Source organism: Bombina bombina, chromosome 4, assembly GCF_027579735.1.
Source record: "Bombina bombina isolate aBomBom1 chromosome 4, aBomBom1.pri, whole genome shotgun sequence".
In the NCBI taxonomy this organism is placed as follows: domain Eukaryota; kingdom Metazoa; phylum Chordata; class Amphibia; order Anura; family Bombinatoridae; genus Bombina; species Bombina bombina.
This window is the reverse complement of record NC_069502.1, coordinates 389,540,679-389,559,287: the sequence shown is the minus strand read 5'-3', so window position 1 is coordinate 389,559,287 and position 18,609 is coordinate 389,540,679. Positions and strand designations below refer to the sequence as shown.

Below are 18,609 nucleotides of genomic sequence, written 5' to 3'. Positions count from 1 at the left end.
CTGCACTCTGAAAAGTTTCTGGAACCCCGATTATTCTGATATTATTTCTTCTTGACCTATTTTCTAGGTCTTCTATCTTATTCTGTAGCACCTTCAGAGTTAAAGAGTGTGCCTGTAGTTTAGTATCTTGTGTAACTGAGTGATCTTTGAGGGCAGACACCCTTTGCTCTACTTCTTGAATCCTTGTTGAAAATTGCTTAACCTCCATAGATAGTATGTGCAGATCTTGCTTTATTTCCATTCTAAGGGATTCAAATTTAGGATTCAAAGCTTCTAGAATATCTTTTACAATTATTTGAGAATTAATAGCTTCTTTTGATTTTACAGGGAAATCAGGTTTTGAATGTAATTCAACTGTAGTTTCAGTTGTGTTTTTATTCCTCTTGTCTCTGGGTCTGGAAGCCATGGTTGGTGAAAATTTTTTGAGGAGTGCTGGTGAGTTTAAGAATGTATCCATAGATGGGTGAACAATTAGAAAAAAAAGTCTGTGCAAAAAGGGGGAAAAAAGCCCCCCCCCCCCATGCAAATTGTTACAGTGCTTGTGCTTATTTGGGTGATAAGGGGAAAAAAAAAGGGGGGGTGGGGGAGGAGGAAAAAGGAAGGGGAAGTGAAGGTTAGTGTTTGTGAGGGAATGGGGTGAAGAGTGCCAGTGGGGAAGAGAGGAAGGGAAAAAAAAGAGTGTTTAATCCAAAACAGTGTTAAGACCAAGGGTTCACAATCCCAAAGAACAAGAGATTGTCTCTTTATGTATTAAGACCTGGCGTAATAAGCTCAGCGTGTTAATGTGGGGTCTGACCCGAAATTTCTCCCAATTTTTACAATTAGAAGGTTCTAAAAATGCGTAACCTGCAAAATCAGTCAAGTGAACTAACCGACTTTAACCAAAGCTTAAGTCAAAGGAATTGTAGACCAGCTCTCAATTATCTGGTCCCTCTGCTTAATTTATCTTGACCCCTTATCCCCTCTGTTTATTTTTCCCCTGTATTTCTTAGGCCTTAGTTAATTAAATAGGAGAGAAAAAATGAAAATAGGAAATTACTTCCCTTTCTTTCTCTTCTCCCCTCTAATAAAAAAAGAAAAAAAAAAAAGAAAAGGAAAACAATTACTTAAACCAAACCTCAATGTCAAGCTTATACCTGTTGATTAGTAGCATTTACATTTAACGCCCTACAGAGAAATTCAGATATACATGACAACCGTATCCTCTTCTTCTCTTTCTTCCTCCTTTCCTTCTCTGCCCTTCTTAGATACATTTTTTGCTTTAAGAGTGTTCCTATTTGTACTAGTCACAAAAAATAGCAAGACTAACACCCCTTAGAATTAGCAATTCTAAGTGTTTTTAAATTAATTTACAATGGCTAACACAAATGAGTACCTTTGTGTCTTACTCGCAAATCTTATTTAGCTTATTTAACTTTAATACTTTAAGTATTTTACCACTTTAGATTAAATGTTAATAGCCCCTCAGTAAAATGACGGCAGATAGGAGCTCTTTAGATGTATTATTGCATGAAGATTCTATATCAAGCAACAAACTTCAGCATATGAGGGTTAGTAACTGTTAGTATAGATTATACACTGCCCTTCTGGTGGTAAGCTAATAACACGGTAAACATTTTCTTGATGTACTCAAGATCAATTGGAAGAACTACTTTAGAGATCTTGAAGTGAGGGAACTTAAAAATAGTATTAACTGGATTAGAAAAGCACCAATTTCCAATAAATCTTTAGACTCCAAAATTGCAATACATGCAAAAGATATAATCTTTTTATATATAAGGCCAAGGTCAAGATTTTTTTGCCAGGATATTTATGAAATGCCATATGGCCCTGTGAGACTATATATCTATTGTACTAAGAGTTGTTTACTCATGATTTGTTATCTGTTTCTTTATTATGATTTTTGGTCATTTTTCTGCCCTGCGTGGCTAAATGTGCACTATGTATATGTGTTTACCCTGTTGGATTAATAAAAATATATATTAAAAAAAAAGGTAGCTTGTAGGGTTAATTTTAGCTTTAGTGTAAAGATCAGCCTCCCACCTGACACATCCCACCCCCGATCCCTCTCAAAAAGCCCTCTTCCCTCCCCCACCCCTCAATGTTCACCCCCATATTAAGTACTGGCAAAAAGTCTGCCAGTATGAAAATAATAGGGTTTTTAAAAATAAAAAATAAAATATATATACATTTTATATATTTTATGCAGTGTAGGAACCCCCTTACCCCCAACCTCCCTGATCCCCCCAAACAGCTCTCTAACCCCCCCCCCCTACCTATTTGCCGTCATCTTAGGTACTGGCAGCTGTCTGCCAGTAGTACTCAGTTTGCTGCAAATTAGGTGCTTTCCTGAAACACTTATTACCCCTCTCTCTCCTTCCCACTCACTAATCCTCCTGTCCAACCCGCTCCCGCCCCTCTCACACACCCTCCCGCCCTCCTCCTGCCCCCTCCAGCGATGGACAGCCCACCTGCCTCCCTCCTAACCCTCCCACGGCACCAACGATCGGCAGCATTGCTGGCCGATGCAGAAAGGGCCCTCTCTGCATTGGTTGCTTACCAGAGGGTATTATGCGATGCCTCAATAGCAAGGAATAGCTGCAATACACTAAAAGTGACTGGAAGCGATCTCGCTTCCAGCGCTTAAAACCCCTGAGGACGTACAAAGGTACGTCCTTGGTCGTTAACAACCATTTTTTGTAGGACGTACCTGGTATGTCCTTGGTCGTTAAGCGGTTAATTAGCAATGGCACTATTTCCTGTTATGTGGTGCTGCAGACGTGCACACTACCTATCTAGATATTTCTTCAACAAAGAGTAACAAGAGAACAAAGAAAATGTGATCATAAAAGTAAATTGGAAACTTTTTTTAAATTGTATATCTGAATGAATCATGAAAAAAAATTGTTGGGTTTCATAAAAGTATGTTTTTGAAATGAAGATTTGTCTTTGAAACACACATAAATTACATAATTTCTCTTTGCAGCATTAAAACTAGATCAACCACTAATCACAAGTATAATTATAATAAGCACCATATTTAATAATGGTATATTTGCATAATGTGTACTCACACACACAAAGCATTTTTGTTTCTTTATAACCCATTTTCCTGTGAAGCTTGTATTACTTTTTACTGACAAAATTACAAGCAATAGTACATATTCCTAAAGTCTAAGTTCCTTAGTGTAAACAAACATTAAAAAACCAACAACATAATTTAGGGACTTTTTTAAACAGCTTTAGAACCGCAATGTATTCTGATAACACCCAATCTGACACCATATTCAGAATTTCAGATAATCGAAAATGTATCTCCTTCGTCAGTGTGTGACACTGCCCGAACTACATTTCCCTGCAGCCTGTGCGGAGTGGGTGGGCTAATGTATGAGAGCATCCATTCCACAGCCTTCCTCCATCAGCTTCCCTTACAGCGGACACAGAGACAGGACAAAAGGATCTCAGCAGGAAAAAATACAATTACATGCGATCCACGGCTCATCAGCTAGCCTGTAGGTGAGTGCTATTATTTTACTGATTTAATTGCATAACAATCTAATCCTGTTGTCGTTTCTACAAGTGTATTATGTTGTAACAAGTGCATAGGCATACATCTCATACAAGACAGATGATATATTCATAAAAGATTAGGTTAGATGTGATTGATAAGGTAGATGACAGATATTAAATACATAAATCATAAATACTAAGCTAAACTCATAAAACCTTGTTTAAATGCACATATTAGTATGATGTTTCAGTTTACATCGGTGAATAACGTTGCAGGGATTTTGTCCCCGGGGATGACTCGGGGAGCGATATTAAATTGAACCGCAAATCAATTTTCACAGTAAAATAAAGCCGTGTGGCCTAGAAAACAATATGGAATGCTAAACTCATGGTTTTCTATATATTGTACTATTTGTCACCCCTAGAAAAATTCAGATATGCAGCTGTTAGGTTTAACTTGTTGGTTGCATTGACATCAGAAAGGGGTCCCCAGGGAGAGTCTGCGATGCTGGATTTGATTTATGTAATAAAGGAGGATATCCTTGCAGGGGTAAAGGGAAGAGATTTTTTCCTGCTGGCTGTCATCTCTTAGACACAGAAGGGACACGTGAAGATGGGCTATATTTGTGTTTCCACATCTGCCACTGTGGGTGTGCCTAATGGGGATGGTGCCACTTGAGAAGGCTGAAATCAGCGATATACAACTAACCATTTCACTGCTAGGCAGGTTACGCTTATATAGGACACAACAATATATCTGTGTTTCGGTGTTTAGTTTTGGGGATATTTTTTGTAGTTTGTAATTTTGTAACATAAACATGTTAGACATATTATAATGCCAAATATTATTTCATTTAATATGGTATTTAGAAAATCAAAATTTCTTTCATTTCACAGAAACAGAATAATGAAATGGCTTATGCTTGCAGACTGCTTTTTGCATTTCTAAATACAGTTAACGTTGTATTAAAACACAGCCCTTCTTAACAATAAAAAAATAAAGCATTAGATATTGCAGTTGCATGTAATATATTCAAAAGCTGTTGCAGTATACATTACAGCACAGATATTTACAATGTTCATGATATGCTAAAAATTTCTATAATGCATATGAAAGAGGAAAAATTAAATATGTTAAAATATATTTTGCATGTAAAAAGATGAAAGGGACACTGAACCCAATTTTTTTTTCTTTTATGATTCAGATAGAGCATGAAATTTTAAGCAACTTTCTAATTTACTCCTATTATCAATTTTTCTTTGTTTGCTATCTTTATTTGAAAAAGAAGGCATCTAAGCTATTTGTTTGGTTCAGTACCATGGAAAGCATTTGTTCATTGGCGGGATAAATTTATCCACCAATCAACAAGAACAACCCAGGTTGTTCACCAAAAATGGTCCGGCATCTAAACATCAATTTTTGCATTTAAAATAAAGATACCAAGAGAATGAAGAAAATTTGAAAATAGGAACAAATTAGAAAGTTGCTTAAAATTGCATGCTCTATCTGAATCACGAAAGAAACAATTTGGGTTCAGAAATTAAATTGGAACTGTCAGGTAACATTGTATTGTGCTTACTGTCACATATTGAATTATACAACTTTATTGGTCAAGAAGGACATGCCTACTTGTGCCCCAACTATTTAGGAGAAAAAATATTTTAATACAGATTTTTAATATTAGACTAACACAACACTGTTTATTCCTTTTTTCATGAATTCTCCCTTCATTGAATTAGTGTGTTAGTAACCGTTATGTTTCTATAAAGTAGCACCCCATTATTAATAAAAAATGTGTAAAATATACTTTTTTTTTTTTTGCGAAGCAAAAGTTCAATTTGTAAAGTATTCCAACTTGTTTTTTGTTTAATTTGCAGCAATATCTATGAATATTAAGCGTGTGATATAGAAGTGTACTTTGCCATCCTAATGAATAATTTAGTCTATGAGAGATGTGTGGCAAAAAACAGTAAGGAAATTAAATAGTATAACATCTCTACCGTAACAAAATTGCTGTCTTACTAATGTTTTTAAAGTGATGGTACATTTATTGCCCTTTGAAAGTAAATTTTTATTCATAAAGTATTTACAAACTAAATCGCTATCTTTTTTTTTTTTAAATCTAGGGTTTTATAATAAAGTTTTATGGGACTTACTGAGCGTTATCACTCCTTCTTGCTCCGCCCCCGCATTCTTTTCCTTTGCCGACTTAGAAAGCACAACCACCCGCTCTCTACATCATTATATTGGCATCTTGGGCTTCATTGTTCGTTATGCGCATGCAATAGTATATGCTATCAGTCTGTCAGTGATCCAACATGTAGCGCATGCGCTTACATGACATAGGGCGTGTTGGAATATCAGTGTCGCCGACTGGCCTGGATTTCTATTGGTAAAAAAAAAAAACGTGACATAGGAAATCAATGGCGGCGGTTGTACAGGTGGAGGATCGTAGGTGAAATTTAAGCTTATAAATGTTAAAAATTTACAAAACAACATTAAAAATGCTGCGTTTTCATCAATGAAAGTCACTTTATTTTTTTTATTCTATATACGATCGCATGTTTCACTGGGTCTTAGTTTACCATCACTTTAATTTCATCCAGCTAATTTGTGTGACAGAGCAGGCTACAAGGAAGCTTGTGTTCATACTATCAGCTTTTTATACTCTAGGACACACCCAGTCTGAAGTATTCATTAGACATTATTTTTATCCTTTCCCCAGTGTAAAATGAACCAGATCTTTAAATTCAGTTGTAAGCCTTTTATGCATGAAATGGTATTGTAAGAGTGATAATTTACATATAAACATTGGGTACCTTCCTTGACAGAATACTCCAGGCTTAGATAGATGCTGCATTGCCAGTCGTGGTGTGGGTTACTATATTGTGTTATTTAAAGAGACATTAAACTGATCTTGGTTTTTGTGTAAAATTTGCTTTTCCCCATACCTTTTTCAGCTATTTGATTTGCAGCATTTGTATGTTACAGAATGTGCATTTTGGCCTCTATAGGTAATGTGGGGAAAGCACAATTTTACACAAAACAAAGAGATGTTTAATGTTCTTTTAAATATTGCTTCCCATTTAATTCCTGTTTCAATATTTTGTCTGTACAGTGTGATACAATATGGTTGCATGGGCTAACATCTTGACCTCCTAAAATGGTGGGCTAAAGTCCTGTCTAGCAGCCAAGGAGTTAGAGGTAGTGTGATGTCTAGGGTTAAAGGGGCATAAAACCCATTTTTTTTCTTTTTTGATTCCGATAGAACATACAATTTTAACAACCTTACAATTTACTTTGAGTATCAAATTTGCTTCATTCTCTTGGTATCCTTTATTGAAGGAGCAGCAAAGCACTACTGGGAGCCAACCAAACACATTGTTAAGCCAATGAAAAGAGGCATTTATGTGCAGCCACCAATAAGTAGGTAGCTCCAATCTCCTGAACTTACTTAGGTACGCTTTTCAACAAAGGATATAAAGAACACAATGCAAATTAAGTAACAGAAATACATTTTAAAGTTGTTTAAAATTGTATGTTCTATCGGTATACTAAAAGAAAAATGTGGGGTTTCATGTCCCTTTAAGATGAAGAACTCCATGACTGCTTAAGAAGACTCCAGTGTATTTGATCCCTTTCTTATAGCCAAAAGGTTTAATGGTGGTTATCATGGATTCACTGATTTTTAATTAAAAGCTCAGGGTTGATTCCAGTAATGAAATCGTTAAAAAAAAATATTCAGAGGAAGCCTGGGATGGAAACACTACATACTACACGATCCCAGATTTCCCAAATGAGTTAATGGCATATACACAGTATTATGAAAATGGCTTGGTAAGGGTCCACAGCCCCAGAATAATGTGCATATCTAAATATCTTATTTGGGAAAGCTTCAGCCTCTGTGATGTATATACTGTACACACACACACACATTTATTAAAGGGACACTGAACCCAAATTTTTTATTTTGTGATTCAGATAGAGCATGTAATTTTAAGCAACTTTCTAATTTACTCCTATTAACAATTTTACTTCGTTCTCTTGATATCTTTATTTGACAAAGAAAGCATCTAAGATTTTTTTTATTCAGAACTCTGGACAGCACTTTTTCATTGGTGGATGAATTTATTCACCAATCAGCAAGGACAACCCAGGTTGTTCACCAAAAACAGGCCGGCATCTAAACTTACCTTCTTGAATTTCAAATAAAGATACCAAGAGAATGAAGAAAATTTGATAATAGGAGTAAATTAGAAAGTTGCTTAAAATTTCACGCTCTATCTGAATCCCGAAAGAAAAAAATTGGGTTCAGTGTCCCTTTAAAGAAAAAAATCTGACCTTTTCTGCTTTGTACTGTCACCCTGCACCATACTAGGGTTCAGGAAGGGGGAGGAAAGTGAAGAGAGAATAACACAGTAAGGGTGAGATTACAAGGAGAGTGCTAAATTATTGCACTCCCGCAAACGGGCATATTTAATCAGCCATTACAAGATTAAATCTCTGGTTAAAGGGACACTCAAGTCAAAATAAACTTTAATGATTCTGAAAGAGCATGCAGTTTTAAGACAATTTCCAATTTACTTCCATTATCAAATTTTGCACATTCTTTTTCACACCTTCTGGAGAACAAGATCCTACTGAGCATGTGCACGAGCTCACACGGTATATGTATACTAGTCTTTGATTGGTTAATATCTGTCACATGATACAGGGGGCCAGAAAATTGGAGAAATTTTTTTTTTCCAGAAAAAAATCTACTGCTTATTTGAAATTCAGAGTAGGTATCAAAGCATTGTCTTTTTATTATGTACTTGTTAATTATGCAACTCTACTGCATTGAGTGGTCCTTTAATTTTCTAAAAGTGTCCAAATGCCCTCAAAATACAGGGCATTGTAGTTTTTTTTTTATTAAAAAAGTAGCATTTTTTCTAAATTAAAAACAACTGCACTAGGCAGTTTTTTGGGTATAAAGTTGGTAGCAGTGGGGTGTTAGAAAAAAAAACGGCACTGAAAAGTGCCTTTACATTGCGGTCTATAGGAACTGTGTGTTCCCATAGATCACAATGTAAATATATATGTTTATGATTATATACATATATATATGCTTATGTGTTAATATGTGTATATATGTTATGGGTAATGTAAGAAATCCGGTTAATCCTAGGATTACCTGGGTAAAACGGACAATACCCAAGCGGCTGTGGGTAAAGCCTGATGTACTGTAATTCCCCCATGTACACCATTTCTTCTGCCTCCGCATGGGGAGGGTTCAAGGAAGGCGCCCCACAATCCTCTGGCATTCGCCCCAAATGAACCTTGGGGAATTAGGTGACGGCATCAAAACGAGACTTCCATTATAGCCTATGGAAGCGTGCTCTTGTGAGCACAATGCTACCAAGCAATGTGAACTCGAGCTCACGTTCGCGTTGCGATTTACTTGTAATACCAGCGCACATAAGCGCTCCACTTGTTTCTGGCCCTAAATATTTACAGTTAGAACGGAACATCAACACCTACAGGTAGAAATGAAAAGTGCAGGCACACATTTTATTTTGACTGGCACTGCTCCATTCTTTCTGCAGACATGCTGCATTATCTCAATGACATCAGTATGTTCTGCCTTGGGGAGGGAGACCCATTGACAGTGCCATGGACTTTCAAGGGGTAGAGTCATTGGCATTCTGTGGATAGGGTGGGTTGAGATGTAAAAGGGGCTGGGCTTAGTGCAAGTGGGTTCAGGGAGATCCGGGGTGTGGCAGTTCAATCCCAAAGCTCAGTTTAAATGACTGTTGCAGAAGGTAATGGGGATGTAGAATACATTTGTATGCTTAATTGTTTTGTTGTGCTTTCCTGCTTGGCTCCCTCCGTCATCCATTCTAAATAAGAAATTAGTATTGAAGAAATCAGGTGGTTAAGTGTGTGCATACAGTTCTCCTTGTTAGTGTGTAGTTTTTTTAATACTATTATCCTATAATATAAAAGGCCAAGTGTGTTTGTCCGAAGCTGTCATGCACAGTAGAGACTGCGTGAGGACAAACACACCTGGCCTTCTACAGACTGACCTCCTGGCATCTGGCCCGGGTGTGAGGGGGGTGTGATGCGGGCCGGGCAGGGCCGGGCGTGATGTGGGTGGAGCCTGGTGTCGTGGGCGAGGCCAGGTAGGGCCGTGAGAGAGCTCAAAAGAGGGTGGATAGAGAGAGAGAGAGCAAAAGAGAGTGAGAAAAACAGCAAAAGAGAGGGGGAGAGAGCAAAAGAGATGAGGGGAGAAAGTGCAAAAGAGGGGGAGAGCGCAAAAGAGAGGGGGAGAGCGCAAAAGAGAGGGGGGAGAGAGCAAAAGAGAGGGGAAGAGAGAGCGCAGAAGAGAGGGAGGAAAAGAGAGGGGGAGAGAGCAAAAGAGAGGGGGGAGAGATAGCAAAAGAAACAGAGAGAGACAGCAAAAGAGAGGAGGAGAAAGGGCAAAAGAGGGGGGAGAGGCAAAAAAGGGGAGAGAGAGAGCGTGCAAAAGAGAGGGGAGAGAGAGAGAGCAAAAGAGGGGGAGAGAGCGTGCAAAAGAGAGGGGGAGAGAGAGCAAAAGAGAGGGGGAGAGAGAGCAAAAGAGAGGGGGGAGAGAGAGAGCAAAAGAGAGGGGGAGAGAGAGCAAAAGAGGGGGGAGAGCGCAAAAGAGAGGGGAGAGAGAGCGCAAAAGAGAGGGGAGAGAGAGCGCAAAAGAGAGGGGGGAAGAGAGAGCAAAAGAGAGGGGAGAGATAGAGCAAAAGAGGGGGATAGAGAGAGCAAAAAAGAGGGAGAGAGAAAGCAAAAAAGAGGGGGAGAGAGCAAAAGAAAGAGGGTAGAGAGAGAGCAAAAGAGGGGGAAGAGAGACAACAAAAGAGAGGGGGAGAAAGAGCAAAAGAGAGGGGAAGAGAGAGCGCAAAAGAGAGGGGAAGAGAGAGCACAAAAGAGAGGGGGAGAGAGAGAGCAAAAGAGAGGGGGAGAGAGAGAGCATAAGAGAGGGGGAGAGAGAGAATAAAAGAGGGGGAGAGAGAGCAAAAGAGAGGGGGAGAGAGCAAAAGAGAGGGGAGAGAGAGCAAAAGAGGGGTGAAAGAGAGAGCAAAACAGGGGGGATAGAGAGAGCAAAAAAGATGAGAGAGAGAGCAAAAGAAAGGGGGGAGAGAGAGCAAAAGAGAGAGGGGAGAGAGAGAGCAAAAGAGGGGGGATAGAGAGAGAGCAAAAGAGAGGGAGAGAGACAGCAAAAGAGAGGGGGGAGAGAGCAAAAGAAAGGGAGAGAGAGAGAGCAAAAGAGGGGGATAGATAGAGCAAAATAGAGGGAGAGAGACCGCAAAAGAGAGGGGGAGAGAGCAAAAGAGAGGGGAGAGAGAGAGCGCGCAAAAAATAGAGGGGGAGAGAGATCGCAAAAGAGAGGGAGGAAAAGAGAGGGGGGGGAGAGCAAAAGAGAGGGGGGAGAGAGAGAGCAAAATAGAGAGAGGGGGAGAGAGCAGAAGAGAGGGGGAGAGAGAGAGCAAAAGAGAGGAGGGAAAGCGCAAAAGAGAGGGGGGATAGAGAGAGAGCAAGGGGTGGAACCGCTGTGCTGCAAAAAATGGCCTGTGTACACGGGCTTTAGGACTAGTTATTTATATTTTCTTTATTATTTCACTTTATGGCTAGAGGATAGAATCGCCAGCTACAGTTTTTACAGTAAAAGTCATCAACATGTGTAACTCTTTGCCTGAGGAGGCTGTGACTGCCATTTCAGTAGATAGTTTTGAAAGAGGCTAATAAATATTTTTTGGCTTAAAAACATAATCAAAGGCTATGATAGCTTGTGTTAAATGAGTAGGCCTTTTTATTACTTGGCAGTTTTAAAAAACAAAAAACAAAAAAAAAAACCCAGGGATTTGTAAACAATGGACGTTTTGTCTTCTTACACCCTCATCTACTATGTTACTACATGCCATATTTCTAATGTTGGGTTTATCAAGGGCTTTAGGGGTGCCCTACCTACTAGAATAGGATGCATATTGTAAGGTATTAGCCATTGCAGTAAAAATCCCCTATAAGCTCTAGGTACACAAGACCGTTAATTTGAAAGCTGTAAAATGAGAGGTCTCACATCTCTTTATATTTTGTGGTGGGTGCAAGAGTGGCTACCCAACCCCTCTCATAATTTGATCCCTGTTCATATGGACCTTTGAGGTGATTGCTGTTGTCATGGTGCTTAGGTGCTTATTTGATAGCCACCTGTGTATGTCACCTTTTGATCAAACACATCACTTTTAAAAGAGGGGTCTCTTCCTCTGTTTTGATGTTTAGATTGGTTCCTAGGGTCTCTTTTATAATTAAAAGTAAAATTCCAGCGAGGACTGTAACATCCACCTAGAGGGGCATGGGATACTGTTTTTGAATAAGGAGAATCCTCTTTTTTTCATACAGGTGGGGAGAGTCCATGATCCATTACTCCTGAGAATTACTCTTCCCTGCCACTAGGGGGAGGCAAAGATTCTCAAACCCCAAGAACTCTATAAAACCCCTCCCACCTCACTGGTAAACTAGTCTTGTCTTTGCCTCCTCTGGAAGGTGAAGAATGAAGATGTGCATGTGATTCTTAAGTGAACAGGGGTCTCAGACTGAGTTGAGGCCCATTTACCCTCAGAGTGCAATATTTGTCAGAGGGATGTATATGCAGTATGGGTAGTGTCCCATTTTTCACCTCATAGGAAATTAGTCAAAAGCCTTCTACATAGAAGGACCTGTCTTTTTCCTCCTCTGCTGGGTATACTCCTATTCCATATCCTCTGCTGTTATGTTTCAGCACTTGTTTTCCTTTCTACTGGTTTTCCAGTAGATGAGGGTCTTTTAGTAAGTAGTATTTTTATTTAATTGGCACTCTATAAGCTTTTTTTGGGTAATTGATGTATATATATATATATATATATCCCTGGGGCAGAATTTTGGCGCAGTTTTAATATGTCAGGTTAGAGCATATAATCCCTGTAATTTGCATGTTGTATTTTTTTGCACGCTTTAGGTAATTCAGTTTTTTTCAGCATGTTAGATTTCAAGTTTGCGTGCGTCAGGTTAGCTCACATATGCCCTTTGGATTGCGCACATTTTTTTCCCCACAGACATTGGTCACTTTTTCCTGCGCATCCGGTTAGCGCATATAAGCCCTCAGGTTTGCGCACGTGTTTTGTCACGTTATTTTCTTTATTTGTCGTCCTATTTTGTGTGTGCTCCCTATCTTTGGAGTTTATTTGTCTCCTTCTACATTTTTGTTTAGAAGCGCTCCTGGTCTAGTACGTTTTTAGAAGAGCTACTTTTGGAGGGGGTATGTTTTACCTTTCTCAAGAACTCTTTTTGTGGGGATTTAACTATTAGCTTATTTTTGCATTTGCTACTTTTGTGGTTTGCAGTAATAATGGAGATTTCTGATTCTGTCCCTAAATCTCCCTTAGAAGCTGTGCCCTCTGAACACTTTCCTACCAATGTTAAAGGGACACTGAACCCAATTTTTTTCTTGTGTGATTCAGATAGAGCATGCAATTTTAAGCAACTTTCTAATTTACTCCTATTATCAATTTTTCTTTGTTCTCTTGCTATATTTATTTGAAAAAAATGGAGTGAGCACAATGTTATATATATGGCACACATGAACTAACACCCTCTATCTGTGAAAAACTGTCAAATTCATTCAGATAAGAGGAGACCTTCAAGGGCTTAGAAATTAGCATATGAGCCTGCATAGGTTTAGCTTTTAACTAAGAATACAAAGAGAACAAAGCAAATTTTGATCTTAAAAGTAAATTGGAAATTTGTTTAAAATTGCATGCCCTATCTGATTCTGAACCGTGAAAGTTTAATTTTGACTAGACTGTCCCTTTAATGCATTCAGACCAATCTGATTCTGCTCTTCCTTCTAAGGGTATTATTGCTCCTTTTGTTTGCTTTTTACAGGGAAGGACACTTGATGCAAAGGACTTCAGCCATTCAACGTCTTCTGTAATGTTGGCAGTTATGCTGCCTTCAAGTATGTGTCAAAAGTCAGTTTTAAATTTGCCTTCTACTAGCTTTAAACCTTCTGAAGCTGACACTACTGAACGTTTTTGATGAGTCTTTAGAAGAAGAGGATTTTTCTCTGATGATCAGGGGTCTTCCTCTGATCATGAACCAGAATCATCCTCGTTTTTGTTTAAAGTTGAACATATTCATTCTCTTTTAAATGAGGTTTTGCTTACTTTTAGCTGTTAAAGATCCTAAAGTAACTTAGGATAAATCTTCTAATTGTCTAGATGTTATATTTAAGCCTTTGGTTAAAATCCCTGAAGTTTTTCCTGTCCCTAATATGGTCTCTGAGATAGTTTCTAGAGAATGGTCGATGATCACTCTATATTTTGGTTCAAGCCCCATCTTTACATTTAGAAGAATCACACACCAGCAGCTGTTTCTTTAACACCGTGGTTGGAAGATCAATTTTTCAAAACATTTTTTTGTTCCTCAGACAAAGCTTTATTTTCTGGGGGTACAAATAGATTCAGTTTCAATGAGAATATCTTTAACAGATCTAAGAAGGCTGAATTCGGTTTCAGCTTATCTAAACCTTCAGTCTCTTTCTTTCCCTTCAGTTCTTTTCCCTCAGTTGCTTTTTGCATGGAGGTATTAGGTCTCATGATTGCTATTCCGTTTCCTCATTTTTACATAAGGCCTCTTCAGATTTGTATGCTTTGTCAGTTGTGCAGGGATCATACTTAGCTGTCTCAGGAGATCTTTCTAGATCACAGAACAGGCCAGTCTCTGTCTTTGTGGCTGGTTTATCAGCATATTATGCACGGGGCTTCTTTTGCTTGTCCTACTTGGACTGTGATCACTACAGATGCAAGCCTTTCAGGTTTGGGGTCTCTGAAAGCACAAGGGGTTTGGGCTCTTCGGGAGGCAAGGTTGCCAATAAATATTCTAGAACCCTGTGCTATTTTCAAAGCTCTTCAAAGCTGGCCTCAATTGAAAAGGGAGTCTCATCTCTATTTCCAAACAGACAATGTCACTTATGTGGCTTATATCAATCATCAGGGGGAACTCTCAGATTTCTAGCCATGAAGTGAAGTGTCTTGTATTCTCTCATGGGCAGAAGCCAATTGTTGTCTTATTTCTGCTGTTCATATTCCAGAAGTGAACAACTGAGAAGCAGATTTTCTCAGTCATCAGTCTCTCCATCCAGGGGAATGGTATCTCCATCAAGATATTTTTCTTCAGATTGTGGATCTTTGGATTTTTCTAGAGCTAGAGCTGATGGCTTCTCGTTTAAACAACAAACTTCCCAGGTACTTTACGAGTTCTAGGGATCCTCAGGCGGAGTTTGTGGATGGTGTAGTAGCCCCTTGGTCCTTTCAGCTTGTCTATGTTTTTCCTCTTCTGGTTCTTCTTCCTAGAATAATTTAGAAGATCAGGCAACAGGAATCATCAGTAGTTCTGATTGCTTCAGCTTGGCCTCGCAGTTGGTATGCAGATCTGGTTCAGATGTCTAGTTTCTGCCTTGGCCTCTTCCTCTCTGGCCAGACCTGTTGTCTCAAGATTTGTTTTTCCATCCGGATCTCATGTCTCTAAGCTTGGTGGCTTGGAGATTGAACGGTTAGTTTTAGAGAGAGCGGTTTTTCTGATTCTGTGATTGAGACTTTGATTCACGCTTATAAGCTTGTGACAAGGGAGACTTATCATAAGGTTTGGAAGGCCTTTTAATTCTTGTTGTATGCATCATGGCTTTTCTTGGCATTCTTTAAGAATTCCTAGGATTCTGCAGTTTTTACAGGATGATCTGGATAAGGGTCTATCTGCCAGTTCTTTGAAAAGGCAGATTTCTGCTCCTTCAGTTTTGTTTTATAGGAAGATTGCTAATATTTCTGACATTCCCTGGTTTGTTCAGGTTTTGGCACACATTAAGCCTGTTATTTAGCCAATTTCTCCACCTTGGAATCCAAATTTTGTGTGTGAGCCTATGCATAAGGTGGATATTAAGCTTTCTTTTGTGGAAGGTTTTGTTTCTTTTGGCTATCTCTTCTGCTAGAAGAGTTTCTGAATTAGCTGTTCTTTCTTTTGATTCTGCTTATCTAATTTTTCACAAAAATAAGGCAGGTTTAAGAATCAAGTTTGACTTTTTGCTTAAGGTCCTTAGACAATATAAGTCAAGAATTTGTTGTTCATTCTTTGTGTCCTAATTCTAAGAATTCTTCAGCAAAGCTTCTTCACAATTTAGATGTTGTTAGGGCCTTGAAGTATTATGTTAATTTCAGTAAAATCTCTAGTTTGTTTGTTCATTTTTCAGGTTCTAAGAGAGGGCGGAAAGCTACTTTAATTTCCTTGGATTCTTAGTTGAAACTTTTGATCCATAAAGCTTACTTGGAGGTGGGACAATCTCCATCTACCAGATCAGTTGCCACTTCTTGGGCTTTCAAGAATGAGGCTACTGTTGACCAAATTTGCAAAGCAGCTACTTGATTTTCTTTGCATATTTTTTACTAAAATCTACAAGTTTGATATTTGTCCTTCTTTTGAGGCAGCCTTTGGTAGGAAAGTCCTTCAGGCAGTGGTCTCATCTTAATGTTTATTTTTTCTTCCTGTGGCTCATTTTAGGTGCATATTAAAAAAAGAAAGAACTAATTGATTTTTTTTGTGTTCTGTTTGTTCTGTGTGAAAAAAGATGTTCTTTTTATCCCGCTCTTATTTTTCATTACTTGTAGACTCTTCGGCTTGGGTATTAGTTCCCAGGAGTAACAGATCGTGGACTCTCACCGCCTATAGGAAAGAAAAGGTAATTTATGCTTACCTGATAAATTAATATATTTCATGATGTTTATTTTTGCTGGCACATCTTTTTTCTCTTCTCCTATTATTTTGCTCTTATTATTTTTTCTTTCCTCTTTTTTGCTTGACTATACATCAGACTAGTTTATCAGAGAGGTGGGATGGGTTTTATAGAGCTCCTTGGGTTTGAAAAAATATTTGCCTCCTCTTAGTGGCAGGGAAGAGTAATTCCAAGGAGTAATGGACTGTGGACTCTCATCACCATGAGAGAAATGAATTTACCAGGTAAGCATAAATTATATTTTTCATTATAAGTTTTTATTTTGTGTGTGTTTATGTGTATGACCTATGTGCTGTTTTGGGGGTAGAGACTTTTCCTCCCTCCATAGATAACATCCTTTGTGTCCATTGGTGCAGATGATAACTATTCCCTTAGGGATTACCTGTATCTTTGTGGGTCGAGTGATACCTTAATTAAAGGCAGGCTTCCCCTTTGCAGAAGGTGAGTTATGTGTGTATCTGTCACTAAGGGCCCACTAATCAAAACTCACCTTTTTCGACAGAAATCAAGCAATTTTTTAGCATTATATTGTAATGTAGGTGTCTATCCTTCACATCCACATCATACTTCTCAAGATAAACAGACCACAGCTAAAATTATTTGAGGAACCTGACTCTATTGACAGAAAGATCATTTTGCCAGACCAAAGAGTTTTATCAAATTGGGCCCTATGTGTGATTAGGAGCTCTAATATAGCCTTCCTCAACCAAACTCCCTAGTGTCTGGTGCCATTTTTACTGTAATCTGCATCCTAGAGCAGCATGCAAAGCCTCATATAAAAAAATAAAATCCTTTTGTTTTTGCAGTAGCCTAGATATGGGCTGAGAATCTCAGCCTTCCTCATTGTGAGCAATGGGAAAGCATCTGCCTCTGTGCACTACCACGTAGTGTTCAATGTTTACACGTACAGTGTGAAATATCACCAGGTGTTCCTGTTAACTGTCCTTTGCACCAACAATGTGAAATGTTTGGTTGTAAGACATTTAACCTCTTGGTTTCCACCATGAAACACACAAATAGGGATTTAACCTACTGTTAGAACGCTTTGGATAGTTCTCTATCAAACCAATCTTGGCCAGTAGTCATTTTATCCCGGCATCAAGTGGAGCGATAAAGAAATATCTTTAGGGTAGTTGTGTTAGGACCCAGGAGATGGATGACTGTACACAAGGAAAATACTCGGTAGCTGGATACCTGAAAATGACTGGATTGGTCAAGGCAGATTTGACAAGTCAGGGGTCAAACTAGACAGTAAATAAGATGAAGGAAAACTTAGTCAGGAAGTTCCAAGATTAAAACCAATCAAGCAAAAACAGAGTTTGAATCAGCAAGCAGAAGAATGGTCAAGGAAATTCCGAGTCACAAGCCAAAAAGATATCCAAAACAGCAGAACACTCATGAGAAAACATAATACAAGGGCAATGAGACAGAGAATCATGAAGGATTATAAAGAAAAAAAAGGGCACCAAAAATGACGCTAGAAGGATGCGTCAGAAATAACGTGACGTGCGAAAACCCGACGCAGCGTGTCAGAGATGACACAAGACGGCCTGCATCAGGAAGAGTAACCACGTCAAGGTTACTGCATCATGGCAACCCGGTGTCATAACATCTACAGCTTGCCAGGAATGAATCTGCAGCAGTGATTTAAATACTTGATTATCATTAACATACAGTAACCAGTTATGTAACTCCTTGATTGCCAGAAACACTGACCTCCGGTAACCCCTTGCTTTCCTAAAATTAACTTGTAGCACTAGTTAAACCCCTTGCATGATATGTAACACATTTGCATCAGTCAATAAATCAGTGATTGCCAGAACAACACTCATAGCAGTGATTTAAACACTTGGTTGCCCATTACACATGTAGCAGTTATTTATCTTACCACCTTACATGGGACCAACACCTGTAACCCACACACATGCTTCCTCTTTGAGACATAGCTGCATTCTGGATATAGGGAGCACTCAATGAGAAGGAACATATGCTGTTGGCAAGCCAAAATGATCTGCAGCATCAGAGGACTGGGTACGTTGAATCCTCTTCCTAGAACTTGTATATTTACTAAATGCCAGGGACCCATTCTTAGGTACCATGGCAATTGGGACCCATTCTTAGTTGCAATGGCAAATGTCAGGTATTTGCTGAGCCTATCCTGTGCTATTCACAGTAGCCACATCCCATTGTAAAGAGGCTTTAAAGAGACCTAGGGGTTGATTTATGAAGCATTGGATGCTGCTTCCGACCTACTCCACTTCAGTTCCGC

General features: G+C 38.8%; 1 protein-coding gene across 1 annotated transcript in view; it reads left to right on the top strand.

Annotated features, from left to right (window-relative positions):
- Positions 1–3,449: 3,449 nt before the first annotated feature.
- The window catches only part of GNB4 (G protein subunit beta 4), a gene marked incomplete in the record, with an annotated part of 752,069 nt that continues 736,909 nt past the window's right edge, over positions 3,450–18,609 (top strand). Inside the window, 1 exon segment of the mRNA XM_053710164.1 lies at positions 3,450–3,516.